The sequence below is a fragment of the Eretmochelys imbricata genome, chromosome 1, assembly GCF_965152235.1.
Source record: "Eretmochelys imbricata isolate rEreImb1 chromosome 1, rEreImb1.hap1, whole genome shotgun sequence".
Classification (NCBI taxonomy): Eukaryota; Metazoa; Chordata; order Testudines; family Cheloniidae; genus Eretmochelys; species Eretmochelys imbricata.
In genome coordinates, this window is record NC_135572.1 from 347,288,146 (window position 1) to 347,305,625 (window position 17,480).

Sequence of the window (17,480 nt, forward strand, 5' to 3'; positions counted from 1 at the left end):
TCTTGGATATTATTCTATCCCTTCCTCTAGAATCCAACAGATAAACCTCTTGTCTAAGCCTCAATCATCTCACATCTTGACTTCAGTATTTTGCTCTCTAGGTTCCTTGACACCCATATTGCTTTGCTACAGCCCATCCAAACTCTAGCTGCTAAAAACTTCCATGCCCATCAGTTTGTTTTGTTTTTGTGATCTTAAGGGTTCCTAAATTCCATAGACTAGACCCCTTGGAAAGCTCAGTCTTAATCTCCTTTTCACAAGCACGAGTTAAAACACATTCTGAAATTCATGTTCAGTAAGAAAGAGACAGAAATACTTGTCATAATCGACAGGCTTATCTTACTGTGTAAACCCTAATCAAGTTAATTTATATTGACTGAGATGCATTACATTTACAATTTGATTTTATGGACAACAGTAACTTACTAATTTATTGCACCTTTAGTACTTTATGAAGAGAGCACTAAAATCCATATTTAGAACTTGAAGTTATTTGTGGAAATGAATAGAAATATAATCTTGTTCATTTTTCCTGATTACAAGGTAAAATATAACATATCTTGCTTTTAGGATCATTTCATTTGTTTCATTTTGGGTTAAGAGAACTAGAAAGGTGTTGCTGATGTTACAACAAAAGTGTAAAGAAATCTATTGTATTCAGTTTGGCTCTGTGGTTATCAGAGCAATCATACACAGGCTTTCATTGAAACATATATTACATATTCAACCCCTTCTGTGCCTATGATAGACTCACAATTTGATCTTTCTCTCTCTCTGTCTCTTTTTTAAGAAAGGAGGTTAGAATGCAAATCTGCAATATAGAGGGGAAAATCTGTTGACCTAGATGAGTCACATTAGATTTAGTCATTATAACAAAAGGCTCGATTCATTAAGTGCATCCTTAAAATTTCAAAACCATTTCTGATCATTGCCACTGTGGCCATATAATGTACATTTCAGTACAAAGTACTGCCTAGAAGGCTCAAACGTGGTTGTCATCAGTGTTGCTTGAGCCTTCCTTAATTCTGTGGCTGCAATCCCCAGGAGGACCACTGGACTGCATATAGAATACATCATGGAAACATAGGAAAAATGGACGAGAAGATATACAGTACTGACTATAATAATGAACCATCCTTTCACACCTAGGTCAATACTGAATGGGGCACTCTGAATACTGTTTATAATGCTAGAAAATGATACTTTCTGAGCAGTCAGTGCAAAAGAAAATCAAGGCATTTTTACGAGCCAAGAGAATACAAAAGATGAGGCATCAGGAGGGAAGATCCTTTCAAAGCATTTCAGAATGATGTGGCTCTGCTTCATATATTAAAATTCTTTTCAATAACTGTTTCCCCTCATACTGGTGCAGTGCAGTGAGTACACTATGACTATGCTACACTGCTTAAAGGGCAGTTGAAATATCTGAACATTCTCTCCTTCTATGGTATTTTCTTGGTCATTTGGATTTGTGCTGCTAATCCATGGGCAAAATCCTCCTCTCAGCTCTGCCTGGCAGATCTTGATTCTGATATTGTGATCTATTCTGCAGTCATGGAACCCTCATTAAGTCAGAATCCCCAAAGATGGGCAGGGTATCAGAACATGAAGTTTGCCTACGCTAAGCCTTTCAAGCCAGATCCTCCACTATCACACATTTGTATTTCCCAATTGACTTTAATGGAACTATGCCAGTTTACACCAGCTGAGGATCTAGCCCTTCAAAAAGGGTAACTGTTTCCAGGATTACAAATTTACATAAACCAAGCTTTATCCTGTACTCAACTATGGATTCAGCAAACTGCAGTGTCTCTACAATTACATTGCTATAGAACTGACAAAAATCAAAATACCCAAGATAACTGACCACTGATTTTCATATCATGAAGGGAGATGGGAAACAAAAGAAGGTATGACACAAATGAAAAAACCTTAGCTGCACTGAAAGCCTGATGAGTACATTTTCTGTATTATTAGATTTGAGCAGTCACAATTTTCAACTTGTTTGTATTTCTCGCAAATTTACAATTCTCCTGAGACACAGCTTTCTCTTTCTTACCTTAAAACCAGTCAGAGGCCAGAATTTTTCATAGTTGGTTGTCTAAAGCTAGGCAGCTAAATCGATATTTACACGTACGTTTTCACAAGTGACTTGTGATTTTGGGAACTTCCATTTTGTGTATCCACCTTGAAAACATCTGATTTTGAGAAAGCATTGACCATCCACTCTCTGAAAGACCAGGTGGTGTCTCAAGGCTTAGCTATGGTTTTAGGTCAGGACAGTTTGAACAATTTCTGTTTAAATTGTTTTCCAATGGAATTTTTTTTTTGGACAAAATGTGAGGGGAGGCAGTTGCATCATGGGAGATGTAGGCTGACCAGAAGCCTAGCCTAGAGAAGAGAATGGGAGGAGGAGGGAACTCAAACTACAACTCCCATGAGGCATCATGGCAGCATTTCTGAAACAAAATAGTCAATTTATTTATTTTTTTTTTTACTTTTTTTAGGGAAAAAGCCCAGCTCTAATTTAGGTGCCTAACTTTAAACATGCAGGTTTGAAAATATTGGCCAATGTTTTATCATCTTGTAAGATCTTTGTAGCTCAAACTGTCTTGATTTCCACTATTGAAGTTATGCAGCTTGGCTAAAGGTATTGCCATCTCCTTTTAATCTCAACACCAGGGGGTGGAACATGCAGGCACTCTTTCAACAGACTGGAAATAGATCGGATTCATGGCCACCCAACTATTATGCTATGACAATGTCAACTGCTGTTATAATTAAATAAGTAAGTAAGTGAATAATATCAATATCAGTTCATTAATATTGTCAGATGTGGAAAGCAGAAGTTTCAGTCCATTTGCAATTTGTTAGAAACTGTGTTTTGTAGCAATAGCTCAGTCTAATTCAGTAGGTACATGTGTCAAATTTGGTTGAAGATAATTAGGCATGCATTCAATTCTTGGTCAGATTTCTCTGTTGGAAACTAGTACTCCCATTGTATTGCAGCATTCTTTTCCTAACCTGCTGTAGGCATTTCCAAAAGAATGATTAACACAAGATGCACCCTGCTTCTCATCTCCCATTACAAATTAATCTTTAAATTTTCTAAACTAATTGTTAAATTTCGGTTTAGCAGTTAGCACTGCACAACATTTACTGGCAGAATTAACTGTCTCACTCACTACAGGGCTCATATTTCAAGCTCAATTACATATTCATATGACTCAGATTGGTAGATCACGTCTTCTTACAATAACCATAGTCAGAAGTGGGCTGAAACCAGAAAGTCAAATCCAAACACTTTCAAAATTCCTGGAGGAGTTGGCTTAGAATCCTTGGATTGGACACCACAGGTTGGGTTAGTCATTAGATCTAGAATTAGAAGGGGCCCATTTTCTGGTTATGTTTTGGATAAGGCTACAATCTCACATGAACAGACTTCCCATCAGATTTCCTCTCAAAATCTCTTATGCAAATAGTCAAATGGTAGATGTCTACCATTTATGAACTATGTAACATTAACTGTAGGTAGCTGGAGTCTTCAATTGACCTGACCTGTTAGCAGGTGTTTGAACTTTGCTGGGAGATGCTAACTCACTGTGGCAAGTGTAACAGTGTAATCCCAGCCTGGATGAGAAGATGTGGGATTGGCCTGTCTACGGTGTGTGGCTCAGAACTCCAAAGGGATGAACTGTAGGAACATCCAATCCTGGGAAGAAGCTTAGGGTTGGCGTTTGTTAGATTGCCTTAATAAAATCAAATCCTGGGACCGTGGTGAGTTTTGACTCTACATCAGCATTTTGAGTAATTAATTTGGAGCCAACTGCTCAGCATAACCCGATTCACAGAATCATACAATTATACAAATTCACCCACAACTAACACACTTTGGAGATGTAAATAGTTAGGAACCTCATGGTTACACTAGGGTTGACATTAATGACACTAGTCAGATGCACAGTGTCTTCCTAATAGTAAAGCTCTCCAGTGCTATTGCGTTGGAATGGATGCCACTCAGTATAGAGGGCCCTGAGGCTCCTCTCACCCACCCACATAAATCCATCTATTTTACAACAAGGAAGTAGACAGAATGTGCCGCAGAGTGTGTGGCATCAGTGTGAAAATGAACAAATCAGTTTAAACTAAGAATTGATCTGGAACTCTTCCAATAATGAAAAGGTATGGGAATTTAAGATTGAAACTGTCTGCATGAAGGTAGGATTGTCTGTCCTAATTCCTTTTTGGCTGTGCCTAAATCCTTTCTAGTAAGAGCCAATGAATAATAAGGGATTTAATCTTTTTTATTGATTGATCGATTGATTGATTTCATCTTTTAATCCCTATGTTTCTTTCTCTCTTGATTCTATGCCTTTTTCCATACAGTCCCCTATGCCTGGAGCCCCATTTCTGACCCAATCTGCCAGAGATCTCCACCCTTTCCTATTCCAAATCCCTATTTAAAAATACATTTCTTTTTTGAAACCTTCTAACCAGTGCTAACTTTCAAAAAGCATGCTCTAATAATCAAAGCAGCCACATGATCTTATTGATGACACCCTAGTCCTCCTTTCTCTTTGCCTCTCTACTGTTTCATCATAACCTATATCTTGACCTTTGTGACTGTAGCTTTACAAGGCAGCATGGGGAGACATTTTCAAAGTCATAAATGGCAGGTAGGCACCTCACTCCCAGTGACTTTGAATGGCAGTTAAGTGCCCAACTGTCATTTGTGCCTTGAAAATCTCCTTACTGTGTTTTATATATCAGCAAGCACCATAGACATTTATGGGGATGTACAAACAACATGCTCTTGCCACCATATTATAAGTATAGTTAGGATAAGTATTCTGTGATTTTTGTTTAAAAATATCTTTTGTGAAACATGCAAGATATATTCACTCTACTGTATGCACTGTGTAAATAAGCATTGTGTGTATTACAGTGACTGATATAATCCTACCAAGTCGTGCTAGCAACTTATAATTAATTTGGCTAATCAAAGAATTATAGAATGCATTTGTAGATTCATAGATTTTAAGACCAGAAGAGACCTTTGTGATAATTTAGTTTGATCTCCTGCATTACACAGGCCAAAGAACCTTACTCAATAAGCTGTGCAGGTCCATAACTTCTGCTTGCGCTCCAGCATATCTTTTAGAAAGACATCCAGTCTTTCTTAGAGATGGCAAGGAATGCAGAATGTACCACATTCCTAGGCAGCTATTCTAATGATTAATTACTCTCACTGTTAAAAACTTGTGCCATATTTTCGAGTCTGAATTTGTCTAGTTTCAGCTTCCAACTACTGGATCTCATTGTGCTTTTTTTTTGTAAGATTAAAGAGCTGTCTATACTATCAGAAATTCTTCCCTATGTAGGTGCTTGTAGACTATGATCAAGTCACCTTTTAACCTCTGTCTTCATTAAACTAAATAGCTTGACCTTTTCTCATTTTAATTAAGATGTATATAATCCCACCCTATAAAGTGGGCACCCATTACCAAAATTGAAATACACAATCTAAACACCAGTACAGTACAAAGGCCTGCATTTATCATGCATTGACAACACAACAAATATAGTGAGGATACTAAGCTCAAAGATTTTCCAACCACTCAGTCCACTCTCTTTCCAAAAGCCAGTGGAGAAAACACATCCCACAGAATAAAAGTCACAATGGTAAGTGTGTGTCAAGAGGCAACAGTGGAGAAGTTGTATGGCATGCCATAGTATGGCATGCTGAATGGACAAGTTAGAATTACTAAGCGTATATTTCTCAGAAAATAAAACTGGACACCTAGCTTTTCCCTGTATATTCTCATCCAAACGATGATTTAATGGTATATTGAGAAACAAAGTACCCCTTGATGTATTATTTATTTCTTACATTGCGAGAGAGAGGTGTACAATAATGAAAACTATTTGCATGTTTGAAGAACTTTAACCCACTAGGTCTTTTAGAGTTTAATTTGTAAAATAAATACAGGAAAGAAAGAAAGAAAGAAAGAAAGGTAAAAGTGTGGTGCAGTGAATCCCAAGTTAGGCATGTGGGAATACTCTTGGGCTACCAGTTTTTGTGGATGGACAACATTTTAGTGACTAAAGTAGAAGCAGTGTCAGAACAGGCTTGGAGCCTTGGATGTCGAAGCACTATTCAGTGTACAACAGGTAAACCTTGATTACAATATGGAACTCTAAGCAGGAAATGCCATTGTCCTTGTGCTATTACTCCTGTTTTTTTCTGACTCTATGGTAGTCCTTGGCTTTCCAGGGCAACAACCTCACACCAAGTTTAAATGTGGTACCAAATTCAATGCAAGGTCTTTTTTAAAAAAATATTTAAACTAGCCAAACACCGCTAATACATGGAGAACTTGAGTTACATGTTTTCATTTGAGTTTTGGGGATGCCTGCTCTACCCTGGAGCCAGTGTCACTGGAATGAACCAGGAATCTAAGGCATATTGCAAAATGGAAGCAAAAATGACGTGTTTGTAGAATGTTTCAGGGCGCAGCTAGAGTCTTGGTTGAGAGTCCTCAATAGGCAAGGGTAATGCTGCATGGAGACTCACCTACAGCCTGATCCAAAACCGAAGTGAATTGGAGTCTTTTCACTGACTTCTGAGAGCTGTGGATTAGGCCCTAAATCACTGGATGCTGCCATGCAAAACACAAGAGAAATCAATATCTGGATTCATTTAGCAACCCAGCACACAACTTACAAGCATAAAGACCTAGGAGGCAGCAAGTGGCTTAAAATCACTTCAAATCCGTTGCCATCTGGATATTGACATTCACTATTTACACAATATTCTTTATGAAGTTTTCCAGGAGAAAAAAACATATGTGGACCTTTGGTGTTTGTTTGGACACAATTAAAAGGGCACATGCTAATTTGGATGGCATGACTGGCCACTAAAGCTCTGCAAGCATCTGGGTAATGAGACTCAGCCAGTGCAAGAGGAAAGATTGATGATGACGAGACATGGATGTCTGACCTTCTTTTTGGCATGCCCATAGCAAGTAACCTACCAATCCCATTATAACCAGCCTCAAGGCATTTCTAGCAATCTGTGCTGGATAATAATTCATACTTTATAGAATCTGTAGAATTTGGATTTTGCTTTTAACAGTAAATTCTGTTTTGATTAAGTGCTTTTCTTTTCAGCGTTTGACACTGCCCTGAAAGGGATGGCCCAACATCACCAATACCAAGGATATGTTACAGTCAAAAATTAGGATGGGAAGAGCCACTGATCCATCTAGTCATCTAAAAACATAAGAACGGCCATACTGGGTGCAACCAATGTCCATCTAGACCAATTTCTAGAAACTCTGTGGCTACTTAGACAATTTTTTTCTTCCAGTCCAAAAAAAGCCCTGCCTACCATATATTTGTGGGAGCTTGAAAAGACTGAGGGAAATCTGAGATACAGCAGATTGGCTCTAAAAGTCAATGTCTACTGCACTGCATTATTTTTCTTAAATTGTCTTTGGCTCAAGGTGGAGGCAGCTGATGGGGAAAATTTTCCTCGGGTTTGAAGTGATCGGATAAATTATTCCAATGCACTCATCTAGAAGTGTGTTAACTGTAGTATATTTTTCATGCACCTATCTGGGCACTTAACAATTGAGTCTTCACAGTCTGTCCCAAAACAGATCACCTAAACAAGCCTTCTTCAGCCCCTGAACTATCCCTAACTATCTATATATCTATATTCATTTAAAGTAGGCAGTAGGGTCTAATATTTAGGACACTGAACTGTAAACCAGGTAATCCTGGGTTCTAACCCTAGCTCTAGCACCAACATATTGGAAACTCTTCAGGACAAGGACTGTGTCTCATGATGTGTTTGCACGATGCCGACCACATCTGATTTGGGGCCTCTAGGTACGACCGTAATACAAATAATAAATAATAACCAGAAATGGGTCAAAGTCAGGAAAATTTTTGGTTAAGTCAGGAAACTTGTGGACTGAGAGAGATAGAAAGTTCCACTATGTTTCAGGGAGCAGAGGAGTCATAAAGGGAAGCTATATCAGCAAGGACAGGTAGGCAAAACCCTGTCAGGTAACTAATCCATTCATGTTAAGTGGGATGGACTATGCCCATATAATGTCTGAGGAAATACCATCTAGTCTATTTAAAAGTCTGGCCATGCTGCTGCATGCTTGCAAAGGTCTCATATCGAAAACGATGGCAAGCTTCCTGATCTCATTTAATGCAATTGTTTCCCCTTTCTAATCAAATATTTTCATAGTGTAAAACTTACAAGAGCATCATAGGCTGTCTTACTATTTAGCAGACAGTACTGCTGCAGAGCCATGAAATATGGCCCTTCCTTGTTAATACAATTTTGAAAAATAAAGTATGTTTATTACCTGTTATTTTCTGTTAATTGTTTTGTGTGGGGAAAAATAAAAGCTGCTGCCTTGAAGCATAAAAGAAATGACAATGTGCAGTCATAGTTGAGAGCATGAAAGTGTTCGGGCTATGAAAATTATGTAAATGATGCATTCCAGTAAAAGAACTTTCAAACCCTCAGGGTCTTTAAACAGCATTAATTCAAGAAGTTAGATACAAAATGTAACTTTTTCATGCTAATAATGATTTCATAAGGAAAAACTCGTTAGTAAAGGTGACAAATATGAAATTCTATTGAACATTTAAATTCAGGAAACTGAGCGTGTGCCCCTGGGAAATATTTACACAGCCAATGACTCTCTGATGTTATTAAGTAATTTATTTGAGAAAGTCTCCATTCATGAGTTTACATAAGAACAATATCAGGTTTACAAAGGCTTGTGTTGTCAGTATAGTAAATAACTAATTTACAGTGACTTTTGCTTAAGATTTTCATTAGGTTGTTCAATATTGTTTGATAATTTAATGTCAGTTTCATTAGATCATAGTTCTCCCTCCATGAATAGAGAAAATTAGAGCGAAAAATAAATTATGCTACTTAGAACGTTAACTAAACTTCAGAACTATATATGAGAAGTGAAAAAAATTAACCTGATTTTCATCTAAATTATAAATCAGCTTAGCTATATAATGCAGGGCACTAGCTTCAATATTGCAATTAAGCATCTGAAGTGGTAAGAGCCTGAATTTTATTGGTGTGCACATTTTTCGCATGCCAGATCGTCCAATGACAATCCAAACACTGTGTATTGCTTACTCATTCTGGGTCGTTTGGTTATCTGCAGCATCATTTTATCAGTTTATAGGCTTCTTTGCATTAGCATCAACAGTGAGGCCTTTCATTAAATAAGCCTGGAAACTCAACTACCCTCACACTTCTAGAGAATTCGTCCTTGATCTTTATGATTATTAATTACAATGTGATCTAGAAACTGGAACCATTGGGCTAGGCACTGTAAAAACATATAACAAAAATATAGTCCCTGCCCATAATATAGTCCCTGTTACAACTTGAGTGGATATGACAGACAGAAGGAACAGAACATCCTTTCAGTCTTGATGTTGACACATAGTTGGGGATGGATATGTGGAATCTTCAATAGCTACTGCTCATGTCATATTATCCTGGATATACTTAGGGAGAGCTTGCTTTCTTTATCCTATGTGACACCTTTCACCAGAACTAAATTCAATGACTAAGCTACTAACCTGCAACAGATAATGTTCCAAGATATACAGCGATCGGTGTGCAACACTCTTTGCTGTCCCATAAGTATAGTGTTGGCTTGCAGTGCAGACAGAAAAGGTGAGAGCATCAGGAAATGAACTGACTTCTATGAAAGGAGGACACATATAAGTACACAGCTAAAAAGATGCTTTTCATGGCAGCGGCCTGTGTGGACTGGAGGGAGGTGATGTGGATGTCAGGGAGTACAGAGAAAAGTAGGTTACAAAAGAAATGGAGATGATTAGGGCCTGGATGGGAGTTTCAGGTGCAAAAACACAGAAAGCGGCTGATTGTAGAGGTACTGTGCAGGAAGAAGTGAAAGGATATAGACCTGGCTTGGTTGGATGGGGAAAGGGAGGGAGGAGAGGCAGAGATCAACCCTGGGTATGGCCGTGAGTGACAAGGAGAATGGTGTATTGTCTTTGAAAGAGCACATGAAGAATGGGGGAAGGGAAATGGCTAGGAGGGAAGATAAAGAGCTCAGTTTTGTCCATGTTTGGTTTTAAGTTATAAGACTGTATCATTTAGAACAAAATAAGATTAGTTCCTGTGCAATCAGCGAGGCCATCAAGAGAACTCTTGGCTTGCTGCTGCTGGTAGATGCCTGATGGATGAGGAATTGGAATCAGGAAGAGAGAAACAAACACAGTAGAATGAGTTAGTATTTTGTTAATAGAACAAGCCACTCATTTAAAAGAATATTTGTTATTCCTGACGGAAGGCATGGGATTTTCATATGAGAAAGTCATGTAAAAATCAATCGGAGGTTTCATTATGACGGAAGCAGAGGGACTGTGCTCATCTGTCTTGTGAGAGCGCGAATGCAGGACGCGGTAAGAAGAATGTCCCACGGGGCAGGCCCTCAATGTCCGAATTCTAAATAATTCACATAGGATTCAAGTAATTGTTTTGAAAAAGATGCATTAAGAATATTCCCCATTAACAGCAATGTGTTGGTGAAGCCTGTATTAGTCATGATAGTTGTGTAAAATAACTGGCTGTAAAAACAATATGGGCCAAAGGTAATACATGGTTTATATTTCTTCCTGTCTGTCCCCCACCCGACCCATGTTGGGCAGTTTACTGATACAGACAGTATTCGTTATTGTTCTACCATGACAGGTTGCAGGCCATCAGACCTTCAAGTCCCATCATTCCGATGACTTTCTCACACTGGATTTGGATACCAAGGTAACAGCAGCTCTAGAAATAACTATAATGTAACACAGCCCTGCTGACCCCACCCAACTTCAATTCCAACTAGATTTTAAGCAGCTGCTAATCCCTGGAGCACAGAGAGAGTTAGAGACTGACTTCAATGGGAGTTGCTCAGTGCCCAGCCCTTTCGAAAGGCAGGCTGTTGCTCTGAGTGCTGGGGAGGCCCCCATTGTGACTTAGAGTATGTCCAGGCTGCAATTGCAGGGTGTGATTGCAGATCTTGTAGACATGCCCAAGTGGTGTTAATCTAGACAGTTTGGGTCCTGGAGCAGTAAAGCCATGCACAATTACTCAGGTGGCTAGCGCATGCTGCCACAGATTCACTGCTCCAGGACCTGACTAAAGTTAGATTAAAGCTAGTTCTGGTATGTTTACTTGACCTGCAGTCACACCCTGTGATTTGCAGTATGGATATATCCTTGGTCTGCCCTGGGGGCCTGTCAAATTTACAGCACCCTCCCTGGGCTACCCTATGGCCTGCAGCCCTGCCTGGAATCTGCACAGTGCTTTGGCCAGCATGTCCCCTATGCCGGGGCTTGCAAAAGGGTCTTCAGCTGTCTCTTTAGTGCCTGCAGTGGGGGGAATCAACCCCTAGGAGGAACAGTGGCTTTTAGTGACCTTTTATGCAGCTTCAGCCCTTTTACCTGCCATACAGGGACTGGGGAGTGGGAATGAGGATCTCATCCTTGGGGGCTAGCATTAGGCATCCGTTTGACTAGCAAACCTTAGGTGTAGCCTCTACTAGTGATTCTCAGACTGTGGTCTGTTTAGCTCTCGTTGGTAGTCTCCAGAGAGCTGGTGAGTCAAATGGCACTGACTGTACCTCCTTGTCTCACCAGAGGTCTTAGGGATGTTGCAAAGAAGAGCCTGGGTGCCTGTAAACTCAGCTGGAAACATGGAGGAGGAGCCGGTTCGCATCCTTCTCCTGGTAGCACATAAGAAGAGAGGGAACAGGAATGATCCTCAAGGACGGGAGCTCATCAGTGAAACAGTGTAAAATACCTCAGTATCACTTTTCTGTGTAACCGTTTGCTTTAGTGGCCACAAATGACAAACAAAAGAGGAGGTGGTCCATGTGACTCTGAATGGGAGAGGACCATTGGACAAACTCTTTAGTTGAGAAGCCCTGTTCTGTATAGTATACTGAGAAGTTATTATACATTGTAGCATATCTGCACATACAACTCATCAATCACGTTTTCCTGTTAATCATATTTGCTACATTAGTGCCTGGGCACCATCCAAGATCCGGGCCCCATTGGTCTAGGTACTGTACAAACACAGAGTACTAGACATTCCCAGCCCTAGAAAGCTTGCAATGTAAATAGACAACAATGAACAACTGGATGACAGAAAACATCCCGTTAGTTCTATGATTTATGTTGGGGAGGTGGGGTGTGAGTTCGAGGAGATGTGCTAAACAGAACAACAAAGTAAAGGAGAGGGGACATTGAGGAGTGTAGGGAGAACTGTCCAGGATAGGAAGGAGAAGGGAATGCAGGGCAGGTGGGGCTGAGGTGAACACACTGTGAAAGAGGAGATGGGAGGGTGTTGGAGCAAATAGTCATCAGCACGGGGAATAGAATGCCCAGTCAAAACTGTAGCAAATACTTCAACATCAGTGTGTATTGATCCCTTCTTAAGCTACTTCTGCAGTTGCCCCTACCATCTTTTGCTGGCTCCTTCCTGTAATTTCTTTCCCAAAGGCGAAATGCAAGAAGAGAAGGGGGGTGCTGGGTAGGACCTAGTGCCCCAGAGGGTCTCCCCTGCGCAATTCTGAGTGTCTGGGTGCTGGGGAGAAGGGTGGCCCTAGTTATCCCTCCACAGTGCAGCAGTTCCTGCTTAAGCTGCTGCTGCCTTCTTCAGTGACTGTTCACTTCATAGTGTTCTTGCAGAGTCTTTCACAGCAGTAAATGTTGCTGTTTGATATAAAATACGATGATATAATATACCGTTAGAGGATGAGATCAAACTTTGACCTCTTAATAGTTTCAGAAAGTATTTCTTTACTGTTTGAATGCAGAATATCTTCAAGATTACCCAAGGAGAGTTATATATGATTTTCTAAGAAAGGATAAAGAAAACCTGCAAAAGCTTTAACAAAAGGAAATACATTAAAACAGACAATGGTACTGGTCTTATGTAAAATTCCTCCCTGCTCCAAACACAATGGAGATCCTGAACACAAGGCAAATTAACTGCATGTGAGCTGGCCTGACTCACCCACTAATTGCTTACCTTTTGGCTTTAAGCATAAGCAACTGTGGTTAGTGTCATGCTATTGTAACTCCCCTATAACAAGGGCTAAGCAGGTTCATTTAATTTTGTTTGACTTTTCTTCTGCACTCTTTTTCCCCTCTAGACATTGATATTGCTGCCCATTTGGTCCAAGCAGTTAGCTGAAATTGACGGCCTTACCAGGTTGTTTCCATTAGGATGATAAATCAGTTATATAAGTCCAGTATAAAATTTGAGACAAGAGAATCAAGCCCTATCCCTTGCAATTCAGTTCTGTAGGATTCAACTAAAAAAACCAAACTATCTGGATGAAAAAAATTACCAAGCCTTTTACTGCAATTAGATACAGAATCTTGCTCATCACTAACAAATGTATTTGGACATAAGCTAAGATGGGAGTTGCCTTACCCTGTCTTTTCATATGCTGTGCATTTATACCTCCTTACTGTATAGTCCTCTCCATGCATCTGATGAAGTGCATTTTAGCCCATGAAAGCTTATGCCCAAATAAATGTGTTAGTCTCTAAGGTGCCACAAGTACTCCTTGTTGTTTTTGCTCATACAGACTAACACGGCTACCACTCTGAAACCTTGCTAGTCACTGTTTTCTGTTTTATATTTGTTATATTTCAGTGGCCACAAGCTTCTGAGAAGGCTTTCCCCTTTGTTCCATCTTACTTCAGCTGAGGTGTAAACCAAGAGGGAATCATAACCTCTCCAAGAGATGGACTTCTCTGTGAATCAAAATTTCCCTCCCTTAAATCACTTTAACTCTTTTTAAGCATACATGACAGCTACCTCCCTCCAGTCATATACTTATGAATTTCCAAGAACAGGGGGAAACAGCCACACAAATGTCTTCAGGGTACAGAGCTGGGTAAATAATGTATCAAAATATATTTAGCAAACAAAGCAAACTAGGAAAAATGGAGAAAGGTGGGGAAAATAGATATATCCCATGACTATAAAGTCATTGAATATTTAGTCAGTTGTTTAGAGGCAATGCCTGTTGAAAGAAATGTCCTTAATTTCCCCCTTCCTGTGCTAATGTTAATAACTCATAATTAAGGTCCCAATCCTGAAATGAGGTCTGCTGGCACAGACCCTGTGCCCTTGCATAGGGCCTGTGATATCAATGAGGTTCCAGACAGGCTCAGGAGTCTATGCTTGCAGATGTGACTGCAAGACTGGGGTGTTAGGATATATTTGAACATGGCTGTCCAAAAAGCCATAGGCTGTATAACACTTGTGCTTTTTAAAACAAATATCTATGTTAACTTTTGTCACTTGGGAATTTTTCATTGGAGGAGGTGGGGTGCAAGAAGAGGGGAGAGCATGCAATTGAAAAACAGTCAAGCCAGTTTCAAATGGAAAGCTTGAAACCTTCCAGTGACTTCAGCAACACAAGGGACTAAAAGCTTAAGATACTTGTTTTTTCATGCAGTCATTAAGAAGGGAAGACATGGTTTGGGGAGAGGAGGGGGTTGGGGGGCGTTCTGCAGCTTGCTTAACTGGTTAAAGATGTGTGATACTTCTCCCGTAGCAGACAAGGAAGCAAGGGAAAAGAGGAAAGCAGCTGTCTCCTGTCAGCATTGCTGTTGCGGAGATCCAGAATTAGCAGACACTGGGAAAGAATTTTATGTTATTTTGGAGTATTTGTTAGTGTCCCAAACCCAGCTTTAATTGCAAATTAAAGGAGATTTTCATTTTGATATTTTTAAGCCATAAATTCAGAACTTCCACTTTTCACCCCTGCATGCCCAAGTTTGTCATGTGTGTCATGGTGACAAACCATTAACAATAACAAAAATACATACAACTCACAGGATAGTGGCTCTTAGGTTCCAACGGAAGAGGATTCTATCAAACTGAAGAGGCGATGATACTTAATGTCCCAATTCAGCAAGGCACTTAAGCACATGTTTAACTGTATGCAGAAGAGTAATCTCACTGAATTCAGTGGGAGTATTCACATGCTTAAAGTTAAGCACGTAAGCACTTAATTGTTTTGCCAAACTGGGGGCTTATTTAGGTTCTTACTGTCTGAACAACATGCTGTGTAATTGTTTCCATTTTGCAGATTTCCTAACAAAACTGTTTATTATTATTGTTTGTGTTTGGATAGGACCTAGAGGCCATAAACAAGATAAGGGCCTCAGAGTGAGGATTCTGTAGAAATGGAAAATAAAAAGTTCCAATCCCAAAGAGTTTACAACCTAACACCGCAATCCTGCAGAGAGGACTGGGGCTTAATTTAAAACAGGATGAAGAAGAGAGAAACAGTATTAAGAACATATGTTGATAAAGGACAGCTGTGTAGGTAGCTAGATGGTTTCAAGTAAGCTGCTTTTTAAAAAATAACTGATACATAAATAATAAATAAATAAGACAAAGCCTATTTATATATCTTAGCATTAGGTATCTCTTCTATTTACCACATGTTCTTAATCTGTTCTATCTGTCATCTAACAAGGTATATTCCATTATTATTTTTATCCAGTTTATTGCTTGGTTCCTTCTGTCCTTTCAAAATTAGCTTGTCAAATCAAAAATCACTTCTGGTTGTAGTTCATTACAAATAGATAGGAAGAATGGTTGTTTACTGAGAAATGTAATTGGATTAAAATATTGACAAAAAAGAAATCTGAACTGTAATGAATTTTTTTCTAAAGAAATAGGAGCAAGTATGAAAACCAACAAAGCCAAAACAAATTAAAAACCCTAATGAATGAAAATACTATAAATAGAATATGATAGTGGAAGGAATAATTTATCATCATCGCTTACCTAGTCCTTGTTTTTCAGTTGTTTTTCAGTTTTCAGCTGAATATCTAAGGAAAAGAGAAAAAGATTTATGTATTTACCAAATTGTGGTCAAGTAAACTATTGATATTAGCTGTAATTTATCTTCTGGGCTTTGAACCCCTGTACATTTTAATGAAGCTTTGTTACAGAAACAATAAATATAGTCTAACTGCAGCTTTATAATACATTAGAGGAAGCAGATTTCATTTCAGCTATACAGTAATTATGTTGATAAAATTCATGTGATCACAGAAAGACTATGCTCGGTTTTTATCTTTTTTAAGTGTATATTTGGGCATTTTGGGGTGGGTGTGTGTGTGTGTGTGTGTGTGTGTGTGTGTGTGCAGGAGCAAATATTAATATAGAGAATGTGTTCAAGCATTAGGAACTTTGTGTTGAATGGTTATCATGTAATTTCTTTAGCTCATACCTTTTCCTGCTTCCCAGTAGTTAAAAATACACGAGCCTGCTGTGTTTCCATATATTGACCAAAATAAATTAGTGGTATGTTCTTGACAATCTTTTTTTTTTGTACTGAAAATTTAATAACTAAAATATGGAAAATAACTAGAAATGAAAACACAAGAAAAAAGCAATAACACAATATGAAAGAAATAAACAAATGCCAAAAAGAAAACAATAAAATACCACATTAACAAAGAGAATGCATAAGCTGAATAACAAATAGAATATAAAAATTGGAAGCAAAATCAGATAATTTAGATCTATAATATAAATAGTAGAAAAAGGGATGACTTATGAAAACAGTGAATCTTAAAGCTAGATAAAGTTTGATTCTTACCTATTCAATTAGCTAACACCTTTAGATCTTTAAATCAGCAGACCTAACAAACAAAATCGTGAACAGAAATTAAAGATAATAAATAATGTTCCAACCCTAAGAGATACATTTTGTTGATTTATATTAACATAATTAGCACCTCATTTTATTTTGTAGAAAACCAGTCAAGTCATTCTTTCAGTTGAATAACAGCAGTGTTAGCAACTGAGGTCCCGTGTTGTAATTGGATTGCAAGATCAGGCCCTAAAGTAGTAAAAGTTTAGGTTTAAAAGGATTCACTCTCATCACGATATAAAACAGCTTGTTTAGAGAGTGTAGTTTATGCAGCTGGTATGTTCACATTTTGGTACACAAAGAATGAAAACCGCCCACTAACAAAAACATTAGTGTAGATCGGAGATGAAAGTATAAAGCATTCGACTACACAAAGACAGGAATTAAATGCCCGATACATCCCTTAAATGTACATATGCAAGTCAGTGGGAAGAAGTTTGTGCATGCCAGAGGCTCTAAGCAACTGTCAGGACCAAAAAAAAAAATAAAAAAAAAAATCATTAGTTGTGTAGACCCAGCAAAGCATTTAAGCCCACGTGTAACTTTAAGCACACAGATGGTACCATTGAGTAAAAGACCTCACACTTGGTGAAAGTTATCCATGTGTTTAAGTGCTTTGCTGGATTGAGGCTTAAGGGAATTGAAAGATATTAAGCAGATCTGTGTTCCTGAATACAACTTTGACTACCTAAATACTCCAACATTTCA

General features: G+C 38.7%; 1 protein-coding gene across 1 annotated transcript in view; it reads right to left on the reverse strand.

The window, feature by feature from the left end:
• The window catches only part of CELF2 (CUGBP Elav-like family member 2), a 689,087-nt gene that overhangs the window by 532,055 nt on the left and 139,552 nt on the right, over nt 1-17,480 (reverse strand). The window contains exon 2 of the mRNA XM_077836746.1: nt 15,899-15,942. The gene's annotated coding sequence lies outside the window, so the exon portion shown is untranslated. The remainder of the gene's footprint in view (nt 1-15,898; nt 15,943-17,480) is intronic.